The 13,955-nt window shown below is 50.4% G+C and overlaps 1 protein-coding gene across 1 annotated transcript in view; it reads right to left on the bottom strand.

Annotated features, from left to right (window-relative positions):
* The window catches only part of LOC119171529 (DC-STAMP domain-containing protein 2), a 134,518-nt gene that overhangs the window by 46,040 nt on the left and 74,523 nt on the right, over nucleotides 1-13,955 (bottom strand). The gene's annotated exons all lie outside the window — the stretch shown is intronic.

Below are 13,955 nucleotides of genomic sequence, written 5' to 3'. Positions count from 1 at the left end.
ATCCGTCCGTGCATCTGTCTGTATGTCTATCAATCAGCCTCTCCATCCGTGCATTCATCTAGCGAGCACTTCAAGTACCGCCATCTAGCGGACATTCCAAGGACTAAACGAGAGGTGACACCGTCGGACTAGAGGAGCGGCGCACGCACACTCTCTCCCAGCTTGCGCTTCGTGTCTAGTTCCCACCTTTCACCGCTTATATATAGTTCATGGCACTTCGGCCCAACCCTCGCTAAACTTTGCTAAAACCACGGAGGTTACGCCCAGCGAGTTTAACGTGGAAACCTTCTCTGGTCAGATAGTGCTCAAAGTGCGTCCTCGGTTACTAGTTTTTTTTTTTAAATAGGCATCTAAATCAAAGCTAACTTTATTGGAGATTAGGTGATCTATACTCGTCTGTGTGGGTTATTTCATCAGAAACAACTATCGTTTTTATTTATGATCAACGTGCGCGGGTTTCCTCTTCAATTAAAAAAAAGGTGCGCACGTGCCGCTCCTTTAATCCGGTGGTGTAGGTGGCTACCCACCACTATGACGACGACGACGATGACTACTACTACTACTACTACTACTACTACTACTACTGTGGGCATTTGTTACTTACATCGTCCTCATCCCTGCATGACCACAATTACCATCATCCACTTGTCTCTTTGTCCTCATTGCCACTCGGGGTCATCATCATCGTCATCGTCTGTGTACTGGCTCTGCCCGTTCGTTTTGCGAGGTCTTTTCTCAAATAAACGCTGACGCAGCCAAGACTACCAAGATTTCATCGAGCCAGTCTTCTACGCCTTCTCCCCAAAGACCAGCGAAGAGCGGGGGTTCCCGCTGATGTCCGTGTATGCAAGTAGGAGGGGCAGCTTGCGGAGGTGCGCGGTTGATGACATCAGCGCCAGCAGGCTCGGTCTGGGACATGCTGCCTGATTGTGGGTGCAAACGGCGGCCTGAACGAAGCTCCGGAGGGTAGAGCGGACTGCGGGAGGTCAGGGGACCGAAAATCCACCTCCACCATGTATGAAATATTGGTAGTCTTGGCTGCGTCAGCGTTAAGAGTACAGGCAGCTTCCCGAAAAGGCCAAGCACCAACAAATGACGACATCGACTGCACTGACAATGACTGTTATTACGCAGCCAGCACTAATTCTTCTCCGGCAGCCTAAGGAGCCTCCCACTTTTCAGAGATCATACTTTGAAGACCCAAAAACTTGTTGGAGACCTAACACCGCATCACCACCTTGAACATCTTGGACCCAGACGAAAAACTGCCCCACGTCTACTTTTACCTAGAAGACACCGCAAATACGTATTTCTAGGACCAGGAATCTATGGTACAAACCTGGGATCTCTTTCTTGGAACGTTTATGAGCACCATCTCGGGCGTCGTCCACAAGGAATGTGCCGCTACTGCGTTGGAGACATGTGTGCATCTTCCGAATGAAAACACGAACATATTGCCGCATTCAACCTGCAGAGGAGAGCTCGCACAGCCAGAGAAGAAGACGAAGCTCTTGCCCGGTCCTCTTTCCGAGCGCCTTTCATTTTTAATTAAAGTGAGCTCTTCTATATTGAACTCCTGCTGTGTCTGCGTCGTGACACTGGTGGAGGAGCTGGGTACATGTCCAGGACACCCTCCAACAGCCCGGGATCTAGTCCACAAAGACTTCCGCTCGTCGAAACACCCGTTCACCGCGCCAGCCGCCGCCTGTTAGGCCTGAGCCCAGAGTTCGGTCCTTGGACGGAAAACATGACCGCGCCGGGAAGCAGTTGCCCCACCATGACGAGCCCAAGCACGACACAGGTGACTGTTTTCACCCCTAAAACTCCTGTGGATTTTCATGGCAACACTAATGAGGACGCAGATGACTGGCTTGAGGAGTTCGAGCGCACAGCCAACGTTAACGGGTGGAACGCCGCGCAGAAGTTGGGGTACGTGTATTTCCCTCTTCAAGACGGGGCTCGCACGTGGTTCACGAATCGCGTGTGGTCAACGTGGGACGAGTTCCGGCGGAAGTTCCTGGACACCTTCGCAAACACCGAAAGGCGGGAGCAGGCACAACGACTCCTTGAATCACGGATACAAAAGCCCAACGAGTCTGTTGCAATGTTTGTTGAGGACATGGCTCGTCTCTTTCATCGAGCCGATCCCGATATGTCCGAGAATAGAAAGATCAGCCACCTCATGCGTGGTGTTAAAGAGCAGCTGTTTGCTGGTCTCGTACGGAACCCACCTTCAAGCGTCGACGAATTTTCGAAGGAGGCGACCGCCATAAAACGCGCACTACAGCTACGGTACCGCCAGTACGACCGTCCAAACAACAGCGGACAAATCAGCGCAACCGCCGTGACCACCGTAACACCTGACGAGCGTTCCTTGCGTGACATAATACGCGAAATTGCACAAGAAGAGGTGAAGAAGCTCGCTGCCACACCGAATGACTGCGCGATTGCGTCGGTCACAGAAGTTGTTCGCCAAGAAATAAGGCAAGCGCTTTCACTTCCCGAGCCGAACACTGAAATAGTTAGGCCAACATACGCAGATATTCTCCGTCGACAGCCTAGATCTAACGTGCCGCCACCTCAACAGTACCACCAGCAACAGCCGCCGACAGTGCCTTGGTACTACAGGGAAACGTCGACGCCGATGCGACCCCCACTCCGCAAAACCGACATATGGCGTACCCCTGACTACAGGCCCCTGTGCTTCCATTGTGGGGAAGCAGGCCACATCGTGCAGTATTTTCCTCATCGCGTTGCCGGGTATCAAGGATTTCCGTCCACTACCCCTCGGCGCTATTTCGACGGAAGACGCAACGTTCAAACGAGCGCGACGATCCCGCGAGACGTTTCTCCTGGGTTCCGGTCACGCTCGCCCTCCCCAGGTCATTTTCCCCGATCTAATAGGGGTAGCACCACGGACATGGCAAGAGGAAGGTCTCCCAGTCCACGCCGGGGAAACTAAAAGCAGCGACCTTAGGGGGGAAGGTTGCGAATTGCCGAAGATTTGAAAATCCCCCATTACCGCCGCATGAAGTGCCGCACATTTCGAATGAACCGACGAAAGACGAGATTGTCACCGCCGACATTACACTTTCAATTGATGGTCACGACGTGACCGCACTGGTCGACACTGGTGCGGACTTTTCAATAATGAGTGCGAATCTGGCCGACCAACTCAAGAAGGTAAAAATGGAATGGACGGGGCCGCAAATTAGAGGAGCCGGAGGCCAGCTGCTGACACCTACCGGAAAGTGCACCGCACGAATCAAGATTGGGGATTCATCATTCGTGGCAACCTTCGTTATTCTTGCTGAGTGTTGTAAACAGGCCATCTTGGGTATGGATTTCCTGCGGGAGTACGGTGCCATTATAAATATACCGGACGGTGTACTGACCTTCTCAGCGGACCATAGCGCAGTGCTGCAGCGCAAGCCCATGCGCGTGATTGACGACGTGACCATGCCACCGTTGTCATGCCGCCTCGTCTCTGTCACGTGTAACACGCAGCATTGTGGAGAAGGTGTCGCGGAACAAATATCGACGCTTTTGCTCTCTCGAGGAATCGCTATTGCCAGAAGTCTCGTCAGTGTAGTGTCTGGGCCAGCAGAGGTCCTGTTGACAAACTTCAGCAACGAGCGTCGACACATTGCAGAGGGTACCACAGTTGCATACTTCGAAGAAATTGTAGAATTCCGCGAGTGCTTCGCAGTACAACAGGCAGAGACAGCGGCCGCTTCAACACCACTGCCTGTCGACGTGAGCAAAGATTTATCGCCAGCGCAGAGGCAGAGTCTTCTAGATATTCTCGGCCAGTTTGAAGATTGTTTTTCGTCGACCTCGAGGGTAAATCAAACGCCACTGACAAAGCACCGAATTATAACGGAAGAGACGGCAAGACCAATTCGACAAAACCCATACCGCGTGGCACGGAAAGAACGCGAAGCAATCCAAGAACAAGTCCAGAAAATGCTCAATGATGACATCATTCAGCCGTCAAAAAGCCCTTGGGCATCACCGGTAGTGCTAGTTAAGAAGAAAGACGGCAGCTTACGCTTCTGTGTGGACTACCGCAAGCTGAACCGCGTTACAAAGAAAGACGTATATCCACTACCGCGTATTGACGATTCACTTGACAGGCTGAGGCATGCACGCTTCTTCTCGCCGATGGACCTGAAAAGCGGTTATTGGCAAATCGAGGTCGATGAGCGGGACAGAGAAAAGACTGCTTTTGTTACGCCTGACGGGCTTTACGAGTTTAAAGTCTTGCCCTTCGGATTGTGCTCAGCCCCAGCAACATTTCAGAGACTGATGGATACCGTCCTATCAGGCCTTAAGTGGCAGACGTGTCTGGTATACCTCGACGACGTCATTGTTTTCTCACCAACATTCGAGGAACATCTAAGACGGCTGCTATTAGTATTTCGAGCAATACGGTCCGCTGGCTTATCACTGAAACCTGAGAAATGTCATTTCGGTTTCAAGGAACTCCGATTCTTAGGACATGTAGTGAGCCATGAAGGTGTTCGTCCGGACCCCGACAAGATCGACGCCGTCCGAAAATTTCCGGTGCCAACAGAAAAGAAGGCCGTAAGACGTTTTCTTGGCCTTTGCGCCTACTACCGCAGATTTATCGCCAATTTCTCGCACATAGCGTCGCCCTTAACACGCATAACGAGAGACGATGTTCCATTTTTATGGGGCGAAGAGGAACAAGCAGCATTTGACGGTCTACGACAGCGCCTGCAGACGCCCCCTGTGCTTGCTCACTTTGACGAGGACGCTCCAACCATGATCCACACTGATGCCAGCAACGTAGGTTTAGGCGCTGTACTCGTCCAGTGGCAAGACTCAGCCGAGAGAGTGATTGCATATGCAAGTAGGACGCTTTCCCGTGCCGAGTCCCATTATTCCACAACGGAAAAGGAATGTCTTGCTGTAGTATGGGCAGTTCTGAAGTTTCGCCCATACCTCTACGGCCGTCCCTTCCACGTAGTCAGCGACCACCACTCTCTTTGCTGGCTGACCAACTTGAAGGACCCATCCGGTCGGCTAGCGCGCTGGAGCTTACGCCTACAAGAATTCGATATGACGGTCGTCTATAAGTCGGGACGACAGCACTCTGATGCTGATTGCTTATCCAGGTCGCCTCTAAAGCAAGACGATGTCTCAGAAGATGATGACATGGCATTTTTAGGAGTGGTCGACACGGTCACCATTTCGTCTATGCAGAAAGAAGACAGTGAGTTGCTCCCTCTTATTAATTTTCTTAACGGCCAGTCTACAAGCGTTCCCAAGATATTTGCAAGGAGCCTGCCATCATTCTGCTTGCGCAGTGGTGTCCTATAGAAGAAGAACTTTGCCCGCAGCGGAAATGCCCACTTACTTGTCGTCCCGACATCCATTCGCGATGAGATCCTGAGCGCTTGCCACAATGAGCCAACCTCCGGCCACCTCGGATACACGCGCACATTGGCCAGAATCCAACAAAAGTATTACTGGCCGAAGCTTCCAGGCACTGTAAAGCATTACGTCCGCACGTGCCTCGATTGTCAACGACGAAAATCGCCACCTTTAAAACCAGCCGGATTGTTGCAACCAGTTCAAGTGCCCACCATGCCTTTTGCACAAATCGGAATGGATCTCCTTGGACCATTTCCGACTTCGCATACTGGAAATAAGTGGGTAATTGTCGCTACGGACTATCTTACTCGCTACGCAGAAACAAAGGCTTTATCAAGTGGAACCGCAGTAGAAGCGTCACGATTTTTCATTGAAAATATCGTTCTGAGGCATGGCGCTCCTAGAATTATAATAACAGACAGAGGTACCGCTTTCACGGCTATGCTCCTCAAGTCAGTGCTTGAGTTGAGTGGAACAGCGCATCGAAAAACTACCTCCTACCACCCACAAACCAACGGCTTAACAGAACGCCTCAACAAGACAATTGCTGATATGCTTAGTATGTACATCGACGTGGATCATAAAAATTGGGACGACGTTCTACCATACGTGACGTTTGCCTATAATACGGCGCAGCAGGAAACTACACGGAGCACGCCATTTAGTCTTCTTTATGGCCGTGAAGTGACGACAATGCTTGATGCCATGCTGCTGCACGACTGTGAGGATACAGACACGGATGTTCAAGCCTTTACCCAACGAGCTGAAGAGGCACGGCAGCTAGCACGCGTGCGAATCGCCCGACAGCAGAGTTACGACGCACAACGTTATAACTTGCGACACCGATACGTCACTTATCAACCAGGCGAGAAAGTGTGGGTCTGGAGCCCTATTCGCCGACGCGGCCTTTGTGAAAAGTTACTGAAGAAGTACTTTGGTCCCTACAATGTTATACGGCGCCTAAGTGACGTGAATTATGAGGTCATCCCTGACAGTTCCTCGCGACCTCAAAAATCTGAAATCGTACACGTTGTGCGGATGAAGCCATATTGCAGTGAGCCAGTTGCGTAATACGTCAACTATAGATACACCGCGTATTCTGTAGCCGAGCATCGGGTCGATGCTCTTCCTGCAGGGAGGCAAATGCCGCATTCAACCTGCAGAGGAGAGCTCGCACAGCCAGAGAAGAAGACGAAGCTCTTGCCCGGTCCTCTTTCCGAGCACCTTTCATTTTTAATTAAAGTGAGCTCTTCTATATTGAACTCCTGCTGTGTCTGCGTCGTGACAATATTCAAAGAGATGACCCGCTGTTTCGTCACGCCGATTGCAGCATGACCGAAGTGAAGAAAGTGAGCTTCCTTATGAGGGGCGTCCAGCAAGAAATCTTCGGCGAATTGATCTGGAACACGCCGAAAGCGGTCACAGAATTCGCTTCGGAAGCATATGAAGTTGAGGAAACACTCGAAATGCGAACACGGCAACACAAGCGCAGCTTCTCGGCCTCAACCTACGCCGACATCCAAGCGCTACAAACCACCAACCTGCGTGAGACGATCCGAGTGATCGTGCAAGAGGAGCAGCGAAAATTGCTACTTCAGCGCACCGTCAAGTGTACTCCATTGCGGACGTTGTGTGCCAGGAAATCTAGCAATCGCTGGGAGTTCCTCAGCTTCCACAGCAGCAAGTGCAATCTATGAACTATGAAGCAGCAGACAGCCATAATCGCCCTCCTTCACGCCCATGCCAAGACACCACATCGTCGCAGTTTCACCGCCAAACCACATCACCAGCCCCATTATCGTCATACTGCCCGCCAGCCGGCTGGCGATACACGCTGTAGCGTTGTGGGGTAGATTAGGTGGGATGACCTAGATCAGGCCGGTGACGAAAGCATGGCTTCCAGTGAGGAAACTTGGAAAAAATGATTTATTCACATGTAGAGAAATTGTTTACTCGTCCTCGTTGTTTCGGCGCCCGCAATCTCGTCTTTTTCGGGCCCCCCTCGTGTCTCGTTCTTTTTCGTCTTCCTTTTCTCCTGTCGTTTCCCGCCTTTTCTCCTTCTCCATCGGCACCTCCGTCCATGTCACGAAAGGCAGAGACGTCTCGCAGTAAGAGGGGTATCAAGGGGTGTGAATTGTCAACACGGAGCCCTACTCCCCCTCAGCTCGAAGGGCACGCTTTCTTAGTCCGGTTAAATCTACCAGTCCACTAGCCCTCCGTGAGGTCTCTCGTGACACCAAGATCAGCTTCCAGTAACAGCCGCCACATTCCGCGGGGCTTAGTTATGGCGCCAGCACGCCCGTCTTGCGACACCATGGCCAGCTTCCAGTAAGAGCCACCGCATTCGGCGGAGCCGAGTTATGGCACCTGCGCGCCCGTCCCGAACCCGTCGCTGAAAGCGGCACGCAGCAACGCCGAGGAGGACCGACGTTTGGCGCGCTCCCGAACACCACACCCTATGGCACGGGTTGTACCACGCGCTTCCCGCACAGCCGCAATTCACGTGCCGGCATACTTGCCGCGCCCAAGCGGAGGGTGAAAGAGCGTCGCCAATTGGCTTATTTGTCCGCACGTGCCAGGACAGGGGTCCTGGCACGTGCGTTGTGGCTGTGCAGGAAGCGCGTGGAACGGCCCCACCGCTGCGAGGAAGCTGGCCGTAACTACCGCCGCTGCCAGCACCAATAAAATGGGGCTACGCGGTATCGACATGAACACGCCATGTCCACGGCGAGGTTAACGAACTAAAGACATCGCCGACTACCTCGAAGCAGTGCAGTAGACACCCCTACGACCTTACCTTTCACCGTCGCCAGGCCGCTACATGTCACCACAACACCGGCAGTACACAGGCCCTACTCCGGGCCGTTCCCTGAGCTCATACTAGGGAAAACTAAGGGCAGCAATTGATGAAGGTGCATGCGGCTGCTGTACGACAACCTACCGAAGATCCTCCGCCGCCGCCGACGACGACGCCACAACGAAGCCGAAAGCACACGCCGCAAGACAAATGCCCGCTTGATATCCAAACTTCAAAGCCCGAGGAAGACCTCACAACGCAACGTGGAAGCAGCGGAATAAAATGACGTAGCCGTGACCCGACGCCACGACCCAACCGCAACGGAAGACGACAAAGAAACGACCTGGACGTAATATTCAACGGCCACTACGTCACTGCTCTCGTTGACACTGGAGCCGAGTATTCCGTTGTCATTGGGCCTCTTGCGACAAAGTGGGCCTTTATCGATGTCAAGGCCCCGAAATTCGGACCTCTGGAGGTCATCTAATAACGTCGGCTGGAGCCTGCACTGCAAGAGTCACTATCAATAAGTATATTTATCCGGAGAGCTCTGTAGTCTCGCAAAATTGCTCCAGGGATGTGATACTTGGGATGGACTTCCTAAGACAACACGGTGCTGTCATTAACCTGAGGTCTGAATCAATAACACTAACCTCCGAAAACACGCTGCTGACGCCTAAGACGCCAAAGAATCGGGCATTGAATGTGTTGGACAAAGTCGCCATGCCGCCTCGATCAAGCCTCATCGTTCCTGTTAGCACCAAAACACCCGCAAAAATGGAAAGCTTCATTTATGACAGTAACCACTCGTTTCTCAGCCATCAGGTTTGCGTTGCAAAAGGCATAGTCGAGCTGAGTCATGGGAAAGCGAAGGTAATGTTGACTAACTTCAGCCATGTATACAGGCAACTCCACATTGGTACGACGATTGCCTGCGTGGAAAAATGTGTTGGCACCAGCAATTCTTTTGCCCTCTCCGAGTCCGATACTTCCAACACTACTTCCACGAAAAGACATTCCCAACCCGATTTTGAAATTAACCTAAACCTTTCGAAGCACAAGCAAGACCAGCTCGAAATTCTGTTTCTGCAGTTCAAGGACTGCTTCTCATTGTTGACAAGAATTCGGCAGTCGCAAAACATCGTATAATAACCGAAGAAACTGCCCGAATAATCTGTCAGAGCCCGTGTCGTGTTTCGACGGGAAAACGCGAAGCCCTGAAGAAACAACTCAACCAAATGCTACACAACGATATAATCCAGATCTCCCGTACTGTTCGTAGAAGAAAAATGAAACCCTACGTGTCCGTGTCAACTACTGTCCTCTAAACAAAGTCACGACTATGGACGTGTATCCTCTCCCACAGATAGACGACGGCCTGGATCGACTCCACAACGCTTAGTACTTTTCACCGATGGACCTATTGCAAGAAAGGCTACTGGCGAATCGAGGTTGACAAGAGAGACCAAGAAAAGACTGCCTCTATGGCACCATACGGCTTGTTCGAGTTCTAGGTCGTGCCTTTCGCTGTTTAATCGGCCCCCGCTACCTTCCAACGCGTTATGGATACTGTACTGGCTGGCTTGAAGTGGCAGACTTGTTTTGTGTACCTGGACGTTGTTGTGTTCTCCTCAAACTTCGACGAACATCTCCGGTGTCTTGAGGCTGTATTACAAGCAATAAAGATCTCTAGACTCACGCTGAAGCCAAAAAAGTGCCCCTTCGCATGCGAGGAGCTCTTTTTCCTGGACCACGTCAACAGCAGGTCCGGAGTTTCCCCAACCCGCGGAAAACAGCTTCCATCACCGGCTTCCCCCTGCCCATCAAGAAAATGTGCGTCAATTTTTGGCCTTTGCGTCTATTACAGGTAATTAGTCGAAAACTTTGCCCGCATCACCGAGCCACTTTCTTACCTTACAAGGACCGACGTTGAGTTTATGCGGGAAACCCCGCAGGATGATGCATTTCAAGAACTAAAACGACATCTACAGACGTCGGCGATACTTGCACACATCGACGAACACGCCGACACGGAAATTCACACTGACGCAAGCTGCATAGGGCTCGGAGCCGTTGATGTGTAGGAATTGATGGACTGGAAAGAGTCATCAGTTATACTAGGTGGTCGCTATCGAAGACAGAGGCCAACTATTTTACAACGAAAAAGGAGTACCTTGCCACCATCTGGACTACATCAAAATTTCGCCCCCACCTCTATGGCAGGCCCTTCAAAGTTGTAAGCGACCAACACGCCTTGGGTTGGCTGGCTAACTTGAAAGACCCTTCGGGTCAATGAGGGTGCGATTTGGGCTTGTTGGTATAGTAGCATGATAATGAATGGTAGCGCAGACAAAGGACACGGACAAAAGAAGGCACGCGGGTCACCGCGCGTGGTGGAACCTGAGGCTTGAATAATTCGACGTTACCGTCATTTACAAGTCTGGAAGAAAACACTCCGACGCCAACTGCCTGCCTCGTGGCCCGTTGAACCACCCCCTCAGGACAACCTTGATGATGACTGCTGCTTGGGAACCATAAGTGCCGACGACTTCGCCAAGTGACCACGAGCTGACCCGGAACTCAGAAGTTTTGTGGAATACCTCGAGGATGACCACACCACTGTTCCGAAGGTATTTAAGAGACGACTGGCATCGTTCTTCTTGCGAGATAGAGTTCTCCTAAAGAACTTCTCCCCTTTTGAGCCAAATACGTTTTCGTGGTTCCCTCAGCAGCGAGACCAGAGGTCCCCCAGGCTCTATACTACAGCCCGACAGCCCTCGTGTAAGTCCTGGAAGACGTCTGGTGGAGCTTCGTGGCTGGACACCTTGGTGTTTCCCGTAAGCTCGCAAGAATACATGAAATGTACTACTGCCTACTTGTCGCCGACATCACTTGTTACGGCTGCACCTGCCGAGATTTACCGACAGAAAACACCGCCAACTAGGCCAGCTGGACTTTTACAGCCCATCTAGCCACTTCGCCAGACATTCTAGCAAATTGGCATGCACCTGCTGAGGCCATTTCCAACCTTGAGTTCCAAAACGAACAAAGCATCGTTGCCACCAGCTACCTCACTTGCTATGCCGATACAATAGCCTTTCCTAAAGGTAGTGCCACCAAGGTAGCTAAATTATTTGTGAAAAACATCGTCCTGCGTCCCGGAGGCTCTCATGTGGGTTTGCCGTACAGAGGTACGGCAAACCCACTTAGGTGATCTTGGCATACAGCCAGACAAGCCAGACAGCATACCACACACACCAATGACCTCACTGAACAGGTAAATAAGACCGAGGTACATGCTGCTCATGTACGTCGACCTCCAACACAAGATGTGGGACGCCATCCTTTCGTATGTGACCTTCGCATACAAAACGACGGTGCAAGAGAGGACTCACATGTCACCATTCAAGTTGGTGTACGGAAGGAACCCGGCAACGACACTCGACGCTCGCAAACTTCGCTGACGTATAAAATATCGACGTCACCCTCTATCTACAGCGCGCTGAAGAAGCTGGTGAACTCGCCCGCCAGCGCATCAGGAATCAGCCGACGACTGCAAGCCGCCGTTACAATCTATGGTGAGGTGTCTTAGAATACCAGCTTAGCTACCGCGTTTCGGTATGGACGACGATACGCCGACGTGCACTGAGTGGGAAACTTCAGTGTCTGTACTTCGAACCGTACAGGGTAGCCCGACGCCACGGTTCGCTCTTCTGCGAGCTTGTCCCTGCGGCATCACTAACTCTCAACGGCGCCGATCGTGACCTAAAGTCGTCCATGTCACACACCTCAAGCGGTTTTATGCGCGGTAACAATTCGAAATAGTGCAGTATTCAGCTGTTGTTACTGCTGCTGTATTGTAATTTATTGCTTGCATTTTATTCTACTCTTATCTACAGGTAAAGCTTCGGGGCAATGTCTTTTTCAGAGGGGGCGATGCCAAGCTCTTTTCTAAAGTTGTGTAATCGCGCCGTTGCACGGTAAGTGCTGCTTTGCACAACCACGCCAATCGGCTCAAGAATCTTCGAGACAAGCGTTCCGATGTGATTACGCCCACAACGCGAAGATTGCAGATTCTTCTCGAACTTACGTGGCTGCTAGCGATAACGCTAGAATATTCGACGGCACATGTATAAATGCCGACGCGCGTCAACGCTTGTCAGTTGATCGACAGCCGACGATCTAATCGCTGCTATCAGCGCCCGTGAGTTACTTTAATCTGACCTTCAGTTTCCTGGCCACAACTTCGGCCAAATAAAGTTTCATCTTGAATGTTCAGTCTGCTGAATCCATGAACATCACGACCACGTGTCAATACTGAGCTGCGTTGGCCTTCCATTTTGTGTATTGTCATTCGTCTGTGTATTTTTGCTCAGCCCAATGATGAGTTCAATAATGCACCAAGTATCCCAAACTAAAGGGTGTCTGAAAAAATTCGGCAGAACACACGTACCTGGGAACCGACGTTATGCCAAGCACGTGGAGGGAACGTGACCGTGCTGCTATTTTCTTATTGAGCGACAAGTCATAAAAATAACGCTAAATATATGTACAAATGTTGCATGCACAGACATAAGTTGAAGAGTTGGAGATGTTTATATAACCAGTTGTTTGCATTTGCGCAATGATGTCAACTGGAACATGCGTATTAGCAATACCAGAAGCTGATATAAAGCGCTGATGCTCGCGAGGATGCTGGCCCTGGACACTGCTACATATATCCACTTAAGCGCATGGCAACTGACCAAAATTGAAAGTCAGCCGACGTGACAGCTGTACCAAAGCAGTAGATATAAAATGTTTATAAAATTGGGTAGGCACCACTGTAACAGTATTGACATTTCACGAAGGCTAGCGTCTATTTGGAAAGTAGTTCCGAGACTTGGCGTAGGCCTGTGGTAAAATGCTTCAATGCCACGCATAATCCTTGGGTTCAATTCCAGCTGGGACCAGGACATTTATTCTTCGCATTCATCGGGCCAACGCTACCGATGTCACGTACTTGTGTATGCTCGCGCGTTTAAATTGCCCGTGTGTGTTCTCGTCGTTTCTGGGTAGATACTGTCAATCACCTGTGGCACATACCTGCATACCAAAGGCACATACCCACCTGTGGGTATGTGCCACAGCCTGGCGGGATGTGTTTAACGACGTACGCGACGGTATTGTGACATTATTCCTGTCTCGACAACTGCGTCGTATTCGTCAAATCATCTTACCCTCTCATGCTAAGTAAATGGGGTGACCACGAGAGCACCCAAATGTAGATAGATAGATAGATAGATAGATAGATAGATAGATAGATAGATAGATAGATAGATAGATAGATAGATAGATAGATAGATAGATAGATAGATAGATAGATAGATAGATAGATAGATAGATAGATAGATAGATAGATAGATAGATAGATAGATAGATAGATAGATAGATAGATAGATAGATAGATAGATAGATAGATAGATAGATAGATAGATAGATAGATAGATAGATAGATAGACAGACAGACAGACAGACAGACAGACAGACAGACAGACAGACAGACAGACAGACAGACAGACAGACAGACAGACAGACAGACAGACAGACAGACAGACAGACAGATAGACAGATAGATAGATAGATAGATAGATAGATAGATAGATAGATAGATAGATAGATAGATAGATAGATAGATAGATAGATAGATAGATAGATAGATAGATAGATAGATAGATAGATAGATAGATAGATAGATAGATAGATAGATAGATAGATA

Source organism: Rhipicephalus microplus, chromosome 4 (assembly GCF_043290135.1).
Source record: "Rhipicephalus microplus isolate Deutch F79 chromosome 4, USDA_Rmic, whole genome shotgun sequence".
In the NCBI taxonomy this organism is placed as follows: Eukaryota; Metazoa; Arthropoda; class Arachnida; order Ixodida; family Ixodidae; genus Rhipicephalus; species Rhipicephalus microplus.
Note: the sequence above shows the minus strand (reverse complement) of the source record. Positions and strands in the feature narration are given on the sequence as shown.